The following is a 13,333-nucleotide window of genomic DNA, read 5'->3' on the forward strand; positions in this document are numbered from 1 at the left end:
ACCCCTATGTCCCGTGTTGAGCACACGGCACACGTGAACTTCTTTACATAAAAAAAAAAAAACAAATTTATCTTATCCCACAAAAAGTCGAATATTCACCCCCTTTAGAATAGCGTTAAAAAGATGTACGCGTGCAGAGATAAAATATGCCACTCTCATTATTTCAATAATTCTTCCGCGTGCGCTCCGCTCTTTTTTTGGTAAACATTTAAAAAGAGGGAATGAGTTTTTTTTCATCCGCGACGCATTTTTAGTTTTTTAGTGTTTCCGTAAAATACCCTAAATTTTGTTCATTGTAAGCACCCAGAACCGGCGGCAAGCCGAGTTCCCCCATTTTAATTATTTGGCATGCGATACATGTCAAATGCTACTATTTTTACTGCGTTTGTTATATTTGTGCATAAAATTTAGAAAAGCCGGGACACGTCTATTAAAAGCGCGTTTAGAAAAAATGCAGTCCGGCATCTGTACCGTTTTTTTTCCAATCGCGTTTCGGTTTAAGCGATCGCACTTGAATACATTTTTTAAAATGTTGGTCCCTTTTAATCTTTTGTTAAAAAATGCATATTTTTTATGATTGCCTTTTAGAAATCTGCATTCTTCGCACCCCACAATACAATATAATGTTTGCAAAAAATTGACGACAATGGACAGTGGAATTGATTTTCTTATTCACCGTTTTACTACCGTTGGACGCAGGAGCTAAATTACGCAAAAAAGCTCACTAGTGCTGGAAGCTCGCAACAGTTGCACTTTGATCAGTTTACAAGCCGTTGTCGCGTGGGGTCCACTAACTCATAAATTACTCCGCATAACGTCATTGTTGTTTTTCTTACTCGACAGACAAAGGACGGTCAATAAAATAGAAATCCTACTTTTGTTGTTAGTCTACCTACCCACTGCTCCCAGTTCTAGGATTTCACGAGCACACTTATTCACGAAACACATGCTCGACACCATCTTTATTAACACCTACATTTTTTCTGTAGCGACCACTTCAATTATAATATAATATAAAAAAATTTGGAGATGTTCTATCTTTTCAAAAAAATTTTATTACAAGAGATAAAACGTGTTAATAATTCAGATATACCCTATCATCAAAGACCTAATAACTAAGCCAACTTTTAAATATTTATTTGTATTTTTTTAATTTATTATTAGATTAAAACCAATATTTTTTTATTTTTTTAGCTTTTCCACTTTTTTATTTGACCAGCGACCGGGTTTCGTATTTTTTTAATAACTCGACTGCAATCAGTATTAAACGTAGCACCGAGCCTGATTTTTGTAATTTCTCAATTCAGTCAATTTTCTAAATTTTCTAAAAGTGTGCAGTAAAAACTTTATCTGCCTATGTATAAATCAATGCATAATACGACAGAGTACTCAAAAAATCTGTGCATTCTAGAAGAATTAGCAATTAATAATTATACACTTTGATTCGACTTTGGATAACTACCATAATTAAAATGATCTCACCAGTTCTCAACTAGCGCACATAATTTGGCTAGTGTGGCTTTGCTGTTGCGCGCCCGATGGCATGGAATGCTCTTGCGCCAGCAGTTAGTAAAAGTAAGAGTAAAACGATTTTTAGAAAAAAACACCACTTCGATGATATTCTAGAATAGTATTAGATTCCTTAATTATATTTACACGACATAAATGTTTTATTGTATTAATACTAGAATATGTCTTTTATTGTATGTATAGTGCAATATTTACGTATGTAAAATTCGGTACAATTATCTAGATGTAGTAAAGAATCTTTTGATGATTTTGTAGAAACTGTTTTTGTAAATTTAGTGTTTCTGGAATAAATTAAATTCACAGTATTGGATGCTCAGTGACAGTTTTATACTTTCAATAATTGATTCGGTAATCACTTTGTGGTTAATTTTTTTCCATTTTTAATGTAGTGATATTTACTAAGTAAAACAATTTTATACATTTATATCAACTTTTGTCGGTGAAGAGATTTCAAAGTTATCTAAAATTATAATAAGTATTACTAGTATGGACGATAAATCAGAAGATTCGACCGTTCAATTAGGTTCTGGACATCGATGTACGTAGTTAGGTATGCGCACGCCTACTTGCGATAAAAATATACCGCCATTTTCTTGTTTTTTAGCGAAGACTATTGCGATACATAGTCGGGTAGTTTCCACCGGGGGAAGGGCAGATGAAATGGTGTAAGATGAAAGAGGGGACCGAACTGGACACGGGAATCTGTCGGGGGAGACGACCATTAGACGCCAAACTATGTTGCCACTTCGGGCACACAATGTTGCGTGCAGATTGCCCCTACTTGCCTGTTATCTGGACCGGATTCCTTATTTATCAAGCTTTGAGTGTTTCTATTGACACTTGGAGCTTGATAATATGTACCCAAATATGTCAATCTCTGCTTGCACAAACTACAATAAATAATTTATAACTTAAATTAAAAATGGATAGATTTTTTTATCAAAACATATTACATACATAAGTCACATATATAATATTCCCGATGGATAATTTATATTTCTCTTTTTGGGACACGGGATTTAGGTTAACAAGACTAGAACACAAATATTAAAATAACAAAAAGGATGTTTATAAAATTATTATAACTAATACATGGCAAAATGTAAAAACAATAAACAGGTATAATAAATAGGCATAAGAAGTATATTTAAAAGAAATAAATGAGAAAAACACAAGGTAAAAAGCATATTTAAAATAAACAAATGAGAAAATATAAAAAATGAGAAAATATAACAAATGACAAAATATATACATAAGATAAAAACAAAATAAGAAAATATGACTAAACACTATATGTATATCTTTCCATAAAATACTTTTACAGATCATTTATTTGGATCCCCGAATGGGTTATATTTTATGTAAGTCAGGCAGCTGGTTAATTTGGGTATAGGCAATATATTTTAAGGACCTTACTCCAAAATTAATAGTGTTTATCGGCTCCACATGTATTTTGTTATTTTACCACAAAGTGACCGGCGAATCAATTAATGAAAATACAATACTTATTCTACTATAATTATTTGAAAATAATAACTGGATGTATTGGTTCGTAATTATAGTTAAATCAAAATCAAAATTAAAGTTGTAAATATAGCTTTATCCTAGAAATAGGATATTAAATGTGATGCTAATAGTAAATCTGAAGCCAAAACAAAATCTAATTAGCTACCTACACATACCATGGTTTAGTATTTAATATTATTATTAGAAGAGGAGAATTCATCAACTGGCTCGAGTAATCTATTTTTATGGTTTTAATCCATATTAAAGCATTTTCATTATGTAAGATAATCCATTATTCTATGTATTAGGGAACTAGTCCAAATTAAAGCAAGAATATGTATGTCACAGCAATAAATATCTAGATTTTTGATGTTGATATTTTAACATAGGTTTTTTTTATTTTATTCATTTAATATATTTACATTTTTATTTATAACATAATACATTTGAATCATTTATACATATGGAGAACTTTTATATTTCGATTCGCTGTGCCTCCCCATAAAAGAGTCTGTGCTCTTGTGCTTGGAAAGGGACTTACACTCGTGGTTTAATGTTATATAATAAAAGATATAATAGTTTTTTTTATATGTTTTTTTTAAGATTTAAATGTATGGAGCTTTAATTTTTTTCTTAAGGATTTTTATATCATATATTTTTTTTATTTCTTTAGGCAGTTTATTGAAATGTTTGATTGCCAAATATTTGAAGTTTTGCTGAAATTGCTTGGTGTTGCATTTTGGAGTAGAAAAATCGTTTGAGAATCTCGATGTTAAATTGAAATAGTTGTCACCCTTTAGTATTTGAAAAACTGCGGTGATGAAGAAAGAAAAAAGATGAAGAAGAATATGAAAGTATGACCATTTACAAGGTCTACGATCTGTTATAGGCTGGTTTTAATGATCACTTCGCCACTCTACCCACGATTGATAACCACATTACTAAATTTTTATCAAATAATTTACACCTCATGCGTGAGATTGCGGCAGTATAAATGATTGTTTTCAAAAAGATTTTTTAAAGAATGATACACGTGTATAAAGTGATCAGTTAAACCAACCTGATGGGTGGTAAGTATTGTAAATACCCAGAATCCCACATTCTTCTTCGTCTATGTTGAGATGTCAAAATGTAACAATAACTTCTAAGTGGAGAAATCCAGATTTGTGAACAAGAATTTCGACACACCCAAGATGTTGTGAATATATATAACATATATTCCTACTAGAACTTAATATTCCAATTGGATAATAAATATGTTTTTAATGATAAATTCCCTGACTTCCATATTCTTCTTCATGTTGAGATGTCAAAAAATAATGTGAAAAATAACTTCTTTAACTGAAGATAATCCAGATTTGTGAAAAATATATGGACATACCCAAAATGTAAAAAAATATTAATAACAAAAAATATTATGACAAAATATTTCAATTACAATAAATTTACTTCCGCGCTTTATTTTATTTCTCAAATGAGTTTTAATTACACCCAACATCAAAAATATTGTACTTATTATTTATTTAAAAATATATACATATACGGTTTTAACCGGTCGTAAATAAAATGAATTATTGGCATTACCTCGATAGACGTTTACTGCATAAAGCAGCTAGGTAGGTAACTACTTATTGCATAATTTTCACATTTGAATAATCAGTCGGTTATCGACGGAAGTGTGCGTTTTTATCTATTTAAATTATTTATTCCCTATCGTTTCTATTGGCGGCAATGCTAGGGGGAGTGGTTTGAAGTAGGTAATGGCTTCTAGCTACTAGGAGCAACTGTTGTACTCGAGTCTATGTAGCTATAACTGCTGGGCATAGACTAAAGGCTGTGAGTACGTAAATAAGCGGGCATGCAATTCCAACTTATGTGGGTGTGTTTTTTTCCGGCGTCGTTTTTCCTACTTTTTATGCTTTTATTTCCCTTGACCATAAATAACGTTCGACGGGAGGGACGCGTCACAGAAGGGCTGAAGAGAAGGGGATGCAATCCTCAAAGCTTGCAGTTAGAGCCGTATTATTGTCGTGCGAAGTCAATATTATCGTCAAGATTTAGGACGAATGCCTGAATCGTACAAACGTCATAGGTAGAGAATAATAATTTCATTAATTGATTCGGCAATCATTTTGTGGTAAAATTTATCCATTTTAAATTAATGTTTTACTTATTAAATACCACTATTTATTCAAATCTACTGTGACACGTATTTCGATGCATTCTGCATCATTTTAAAACACCGTATGTGAAGCTTATTGTAAATATTAGAGTTGGGTCCATTGGACGTTGAAGGTTGAAGAGGCGAAAAAGCTCATTCTCCCCTATCCCGTGTTTGAAAATTATGCGGAATGCATCAAAACACGTGTTACAGTAGATTTTAAGAAATAGTGGTATTTACTGAGTAAAACATTTATATATAATAATAATAATGTTACTAACCAACTAACTAACTAGTCTTCACGTCGCTTCTCAGCAGAGTAGGCGGAGAGAATAGAACGCCACACCAATCTATCTTCGGTCATTGCTAATTACAAAACGAATTCAATCGGTTTGGGTGTTGATGATGTACTTTTCATATCTTATATTCCCTATCCTTACTATATCTTAAAATAGAAGCTTAGCAGGTTATTCCTTTTTGAATTACACATTTTTACCAAATAAATATGTATGTTCGCAAGCCCCACAAATATTATGACTTCAATATTTCTATAACCGATTCGTCATTAATTTTGCGGTAGTATCCATCTATTTTTAAATACGTTTTACTTGGTAAATACCACTTTTTCTTCAAATCTATTGTGATACGTGTTTCGATGCGTTCCACATCAGTTTCAGGCACCGCATTTAATTAAGTATCTTAAGTAAGTTAATTAAGATACCAATACCTAGTATAAAATATAAAATAAACCTTAGACCAGGACACAGTAAAATAAAAAGATTAACTTCATTAATTGATTCTGCAGTCATTCTGTGGTAAAATCTACCCATTTTTAATTTAAGTTTTACTAAGTAAACACCACTAGTTCTTAAAATCATTTTAAAGAATTTGCAATTTGCATTTTTACATATGGTGTTTGAAAATGATGCGGAATGCATCGAAACACACGTCAAAATAGATTTGTAGAAATATTGGTATTTATTTAGTAAAACTTCAATTAAAAATAAAAAGATTAATATTTTGACTGAAATAAATTATAAACAAATATCATTAGGGGTGATTTTATGATTTACATAATGTTGTATTTCTAAAAGAGCATGTAAATACTATTGAATGTAATTAATTGTATTTGAGGAAACATTAGACATGTAACAAACAACCCTTACTGATATATTATACCTACCAGGGTACTAGAGATGAAATAAGTTACAAAGAGTATACAATACCCCATTAATATGGTATTTACCCAAACAGGCAAATAATTGGAATGATGTTCCAAATATGATGAACAACATTTTGAACACAAACTACTCAACCCTTTGCAAAACCTCTCTCCCATGAATTTGTTTAGGAAACCGAACCGTATAAACTGTAAAAACACCCTATCCCGATCACTCCTGTCATTAAACATTGTTCTGGAATATGTCGATGATGAATGCCGAGCGGAGTACGAACATAATTACGGCGCACGTAGGGGTAATTCCAGGAATTAGCTGGCCATTAATCGATTTCGTCGAATTTGAGTGTCAGTTTGAATCCGACTGTCGTTTTAAGTGTTCGCATCGTTTTAAGCCATCCACGAAAACATAGTGAATTAAGGAGTGAATATTTTAATTTTGGGAATATTTGGGAAAAAATTGTGACGGATTCAGCTATTATAGGTAAGCATATTGACAAGATTTACAAAATATATGGATAAATAAAGTCATGTCCATATTTTTCTGTTTTTTATATTCGAAATGGTTTTTGTTATACTTTAAGGTGAGTCCTTGCAATTTTATTGATTGTCCCTAAAAGTAGTTTTTTTTTTATAAACATTTTCCAAAGTTGTTCTTCCGTTTCCCTTAGTTTGTGGATGGAACAAAAAACTTGTTTGGTAAAATCCTGCTTCATCCTCAGTCAATAATTCAATTAGGATCAGATTTGTCAAAGGTGGTCATAAAGAAATCGGCAATTGCGTACATAAAAGATGCCATAAACGCTTTGCAACATAGCGAATTATTACAAGGAGAGATATCTTTATCTACAAAGCACGTAATGACTCTGAAAATTATATATAATCCTACATAAAACCCGTACCATAACGTTTATGCGATTATTATTACCTACTTTAATTCATTCAATTTTAAAAAAATGTTTTTTTTTTTATAAATCATGGTTTTTCTAAAGGCCGTACCTAAAATTATGGCTTATTATTATTATTAAACACAATATAAATTTATTCCACTTAAATTCATTTTGTAATTGATGATATCGGTAACGACGAAACCCTATCACTGGTCAAATAAAATAAAAGTGGAAAAACTTAATACTGCCGAATATAATTTTGGCCGCCTAAGTAGCACAAATACCCCTTAGTGCGGCGGTCCGACGGGAATCTTCCAGAATGCCATATTGCAAACGTGGACCAGCAAAAAAAGGATTGTGTGGAGAAATGGATGTGTAGCGAAATTCCGACTCTGTGGGTGTACCATACCTATAAGAGATACTCAACATTTTGTTATAAGTTCTACCGGAAATTCTGTCGATTGTTTCGATTACCTACATCAAGTTTCAACAAGAATATGCATACTCAGTTGACACATATTTGGGTATCTCTTTTATCATTGAATGTTTAAATACTGACCTAGCAAATGAACCGAAATGAAGATGATTTATTTTGGTATTAAAAACTTCATTTTTGCCACAGTATTTTGTACGAATTCCAATAAAAAAATCCTGCAGAAGCATGTATTTTTTTTAAAAAGTGTTTGGTAAAAGTACAGTTTCTGATAGAACATGCTGAAAGTGGTTCGAAATTTTTCAACTTCCACATCCAACTCTCAAAGGATCTCTTCTAAATAAAAGCTTTCTGAGTGTAACATAGATAACTCTAGTGAACTCACATGTACAGTGTCATGAGATTAATTATGTATGTAAGAGTTCCAAAAACTTGAGTAGTGTGGTTGTCAATCATAGGCAGAGTAGTGAATTTTGTGCACGTGTGTAAAGTGATCACTTAACCATAATATGTCTTTAAGAAGAGTGTCCGTCAATGATTGCTTCTCGTTGGAAGGGACTTAATTAGAGGAAATCAACTTGGAATTAATTAGAGTCCAGGTGTAATTCTTTTATTGTTAAACCTTTCTACTGTAAATTGTTATTGTATGCAATATATAAAATCTAATAATTAAAAAAAAATATTAACTTGTAAGTATTTCGGCTCAACACAGGCCATGCCTAAAGAGCCGTAATACATACAGTAAAAAAATGTATCTATGATATAAATATATATGGTAAATAAATAAAAATAAATAAAATAAGAATAAAAATTTACGTACATAAGTGATCATTTAACCTGTAAATACCCAGACTTCCATATTCTTCTTCATCCATGTTGAGATGTATCTTTCGAAAAATGTAATCTTTTTTAAACCGTTTAATGTTTAATAACAGTCCGTGATCCTGTTTTCTCCACCCCTGTCCGGGATCTCCTGCCAGGGGTGCCCATTACACGGTCGGCTGCAACCCTTTGCGGCGCCGGCGAGCCGCGGTCGCGTGGGCCGCGGCCCGCAGGTAAAGGGGTCCATTGTCCAGCCCCGCGGGAACCCCTGCATAATGCGCCGGGCATAATAATCCCCCGACAGCGAAAGTGAAACTTTTATCTCGTCACACTTTGTTCTAGTTGTGTCAAGCCCATTGTGAATTACTCAGAAGTGTCCGTTTCTTTATTTCGCAACGTTGTATAGATGCTACCGAGTTTGGAGATGCAAATCTCGTTACGTGCCTGAACACCTGCCAAAAGTAGGTAGTGACTAGCCACCATCATTATCTAACTATACTTTTAAAATTTTGTACTCCGAATGATCCTTTATTATTTTTATTATTACTTTTTTTAGACTCTACTAGATTGTATTTTATTATTAAAAACACATAAAAATAAAAATTGTGACAATTGTCACAATTTTATATTTTTCAATAATACCAAAATAAGGCGAAACAATGGACACATTTTTTTTCATGTGTTTTTAATAATACAATTTACAAGACTGATTTTATTTTAATATTGAATATGTAAATTGAAACAAAGTACTACAAATTAAACGCCAAATCTATTTTAAAAAATCCTAAATTATTTTAGATATCTTGTCTAACTTTTTGACATTTAAACCCTCATTTTCAATGCACATACATACATACAACATATAAAATAGTAATATTTTGGATAATTTATATATTAGATACTACCTGAAGGGCGCTTTACTGTGATTTTATTGGGGAAAAGAAGATCGTGGAAATGATTAAACAATCAAATGCGATTTTAGTTTATTTCTAAAGATTTATCTCACTGTTTCTAACTACTGGTGGAAGATCACTTTACACCATCGGTCCGTAACAGCAAAGGCACGTTCGCCAAATTAAGTGCACTGGTTGGGAGCTGCTAAGAAACAAAAATTTTAAAAAGTATGTGTTTTAGTAATGTATTGTTCAAAAAGCAATTTTATGTGTAATTTTTTGTTACGTTCACAAATAATATAATAGAAAGTTTTTTTGTAGAATGTGAAACGTGACAAAATAACCAGATCTATATCAGTAGCTAGTAAATAACATCGTACACACATTGGCACATCTTGATAGGAGTTTTTTCGCAGTAGCTTCACCGCTTCCGAAAGTATAATAACACAAGGAAGATGCAGAATACACTGCGTACAGCATAATCCTTTTGTACCGAAAGCGTATTGTAGCGTGTTCCACAATATTTTACAAATAATCGCAGGGTTAAATGCTTTTAAAAGGCTGTATAATAAAGGATTACTGTCGCTATTTACGTATTACGGGGTCGGACAATTCACGAAGACAGCCAACTCCACTTTGCTGGATCGCGTCGGTGCCTTTCCTTTCATCAGTCAGTTCCTTGTGTGGAGGCGACAAGCTGTGATTATACCGGAATACACAAGGATAATTTCCTTCAATAAGGATTTAAAATACCTACATGCATAATGCTTACCGCAAAGCTTTCTTTTCACAATGAAGATGAATTTCTTTCTTTACATTTTTTGACAATCTATAACGATTCAATATAGTTCAATATAAATACATATATATATATATATATATATATATATATATATATATATATATATATATATATATATATATATATATATATATATATATATATATATATATATATATATATGTTTATATATATATATATAATATATATATATATATATATATATATATATATATATATATATATATATATATATATATATATATATATGTGTGTAGATTTTCAATCCCTACCTTGTTGTGTATATAACATAGAATTTTGTCCAGCCTCCCAACAGTCTGATGATATCGGTAACGGCGAAACTGATTTCATCAAATATTTATGGAAAAAACTATAAACATAGTTGTTATTTTATTATATAAAATGCAGTTCCACAAAGAAATTACAGTACAAAACATGTATGCATTCGAGTATACGTACTGAGAAATAAATTGTATCCTATTCAATTCTACTCATAGGAGTATAGACTCTAATATTTGTGGCGCTGGACTGATCACCTTTGTGTAATTAACGAGCAAGTTAACACGGTATCGATGCTTTGCCCTATGTATCACTTTTTACAACATAATCGTTTCAAGTCTATGAAGACTGTTGTAGCAAATTGAAATGCGCACCGTACGATTTCTTTACACAGATAGAATCAGGAAGTCGTTCAGTACGCTCAAATAACTTCTTTCAAAACAACACTCGGTTCGTGTCACCTGAATAACACATCAAGAAAGGGTTGTTGTGGGATAAAACTACTACATACCGCGATAATAAAAGATTCATTTGAAATATTGTATCACAAAAAACATCACGAAAGCTATTGATCAAAAATCCTTAAAAATAAAGGTATTATAAATACTTACCAATATATCACGAACAATCACAAGATGCTGACAAAACATCAATGTTCAAAACGTTAAAACTATATTAAAAACATCAAATAATATGACATTTATTTTTGTAGACACTGACTAGTACACACTGTTTTGTTATACATAATTTCGAAGCACTAATCACGAAATCTTATGTAAAGTGATATGGCAAAGACCTTTATTAATTTAATAATATTATGTAACTTAAGTATTAAATAAAATAAAATAACTAACCAATTAACTCACTCGTTAAAGAATATATATATAAGTAAATAGTATAGCTTTTTACTCGTATCTACAATAATCTCATTATATTTCAAATACTAGATAGAACTCCCGAGCCCGGCAATCAACTGATTGTTGATCATATTACCTTTCCGAAAAGCCTTGTTTTTCCTGCAATATTTAAAATATCTTTATAAATATTTTAAACATTTTCTAAGATGAGAAAAACAAGTAGGTAAATTTCTAAATTACAAAAAACTTCGTGAACTAAAAAAATAACGTCTCAATGAAGAATATCTTTGACTAAATGGAGTCGTCAGCGTCTAAAATTGAACATGTTCGCAAACATTTACGGATGGAGGATTACGTGTTCCGGGAGAGCTTTTAAAGGGAAAAGGGGAAAGGCGAAGTATTTTCACTTTATCATCTCTCAGTGCCTCACTTGTGAGAAGACTTTCCTTTCATTTTCATCAAACTTCATAAAACATTCATGGCAATCCTTTGATGTGATGCTTCCCGGCGAATGGCCCCACCATTCGGAGGAAAATCCCTCACCTAATGGAAACATTATTTTTCTTACACAAATCTTACAGTTCACGGAGTTTGAATTCCTTTTTAATTGCGTTTCTTTTATCAGTCCCCGACAGCTCTAATATTCTGCTGAAAACCTTTATATTCTCTTTGTATTATTCTTCGCGAAAGGAAACCTGAAACTTCTAGAGCCTTTAACAGCTGTGTTTATATTAATTTCTTTAAAACCTTAGGGCGCTTTTTAAATGCATATTTTATTAAATTAAAACTTCCCTCAGGCAATACCGAATATTTTTGTGCTCGTTCGGGCATTAGTCTCCTTCGATAGAACTTCGTTTTATTTCACTTCTTTATATTGTACATTTATGAATCTGCGTAGGTAGATGAAATTGATATATGATATAAAATGTTTTAAAAAATCTAAAAATCGTAATTATCCAAAATCTTGTTTTTTTTCATTATAATAATATATTTTTTCTTGGAACATTACCATATTGTAATAAAATAACTGGTTAAGATATGAGTTATTACCATATTTCGAATAAAATGACTGGTCAAATTATAAGTTTAATAAAAATTTAAAATCATGTTTTCAGGCTTTTCCTAGTATGTATTTGGGAAGAATCTTATGAAGGTCTCTGCTAAATAAATTATAAACTTACTCAACTCAACCATAGATAGTGCCGAGAACTCACACGTGAAATAATGTATCAATTAAAGGATATATGCAACTTCCGAAATTTGAGTTGCGTGCTTATCAATCATGGGACGAATGATGAATGTTACACTGTATAAAGTGATCACTTTAACCACCCTATAGCATGTCGTAAGCCCTGTAAATACCCAGTCTTCCAAATTCTTCTTCATCCATGGTGAGATGTCAATTATTTATAATTTTATAAATGTAGATACTGATAATATTTAAATAAATGTGTATTATACTTTTACGTATACCGAGACACCCATAAAATTTTCAAAATATAAATACGTACGTGTCAATATATAAATTGCAATTAATTAATCTTAAGATCTATATTTTACATCAGTATTTAATGGCAAATCAATATATTACAATAAAGTATCAAAACTTTTGTATTTTTTGTTAATTTTTCTTATGTAAAAATATAGGTACTAGTGGAAAGAATTCGGATATTTTCAATCCAAAAAAAGGACTTGACAGCTAATTTTTAAATGTATCTCACAAATTAAAATATTTTACAAATATTTTGAAAGAAAGTAGATGAGATTAGATATATGTAGAATGTGTTGCTTTTGCTGGGGCTGGCGCAGAAACGTATTTATCTGGGAAACACTGAAATTCTAACAATGGCATTTACCTCAACCGGTCACAGAGCCGAGGCGATGGACACCTCCATTATACAAACCTTTGTAATTCACCAAGAAAGGTTATCCTTGCAATAAATTGTGAAGATGTCAGTCAGAAACAATAATCACCGCCATTTT

Source organism: Brachycentrus maculatus, unplaced genomic scaffold, assembly GCF_059751285.1.
Source record: "Brachycentrus maculatus isolate JH-2025_06_01 unplaced genomic scaffold, ASM5975128v1 h1tg000361l, whole genome shotgun sequence".
Classification (NCBI taxonomy): domain Eukaryota; kingdom Metazoa; phylum Arthropoda; class Insecta; order Trichoptera; family Brachycentridae; genus Brachycentrus; species Brachycentrus maculatus.